We start from the raw sequence: 485 nt of genomic DNA on the forward strand, positions 1-485 counted from the left end.
ATTGGATAAGTGATCTTTTAAATCATGCAACGTTCAGGTAAAACAGTTTAGAATTACAAAAAAAAAAAAAAGAATGAAATTTCTTATCTACATTTCATCGAACATCTGATAGCGGACACATTGTTGTAGTTAAGCAACTGACGGCAACTTTATTATTATATGTCAACTAAACAAGTGAAAAGGTATCTCATGGGATACCTGCTGTAGCTTTTGGGGTTTTACAAGTGATATTGCTATTTGAAAGGTATTTTATAATTTGAATAGAAATGTATAGGTTGACAGTGAAACAATATAACCTGACCAAGTATGTTAAAGAAAATTGTAAAATATAATATAAAATCAATAGGTTAGAGCTCAGTGCTTCATAATTGTTCTTGTAAGGCCCTGTTCACATTACGTTTTTACCTTTAGCAAGTACGTCGCGAAAGACATACAGTGTCCTTTTAGCCTCCATCTGGACAGTATACATCAGTATGTATGGCATT

Source organism: Rhinoderma darwinii, chromosome 3, assembly GCF_050947455.1.
Source record: "Rhinoderma darwinii isolate aRhiDar2 chromosome 3, aRhiDar2.hap1, whole genome shotgun sequence".
NCBI lineage: Eukaryota > Metazoa > Chordata > Amphibia > Anura > Rhinodermatidae > Rhinoderma > Rhinoderma darwinii.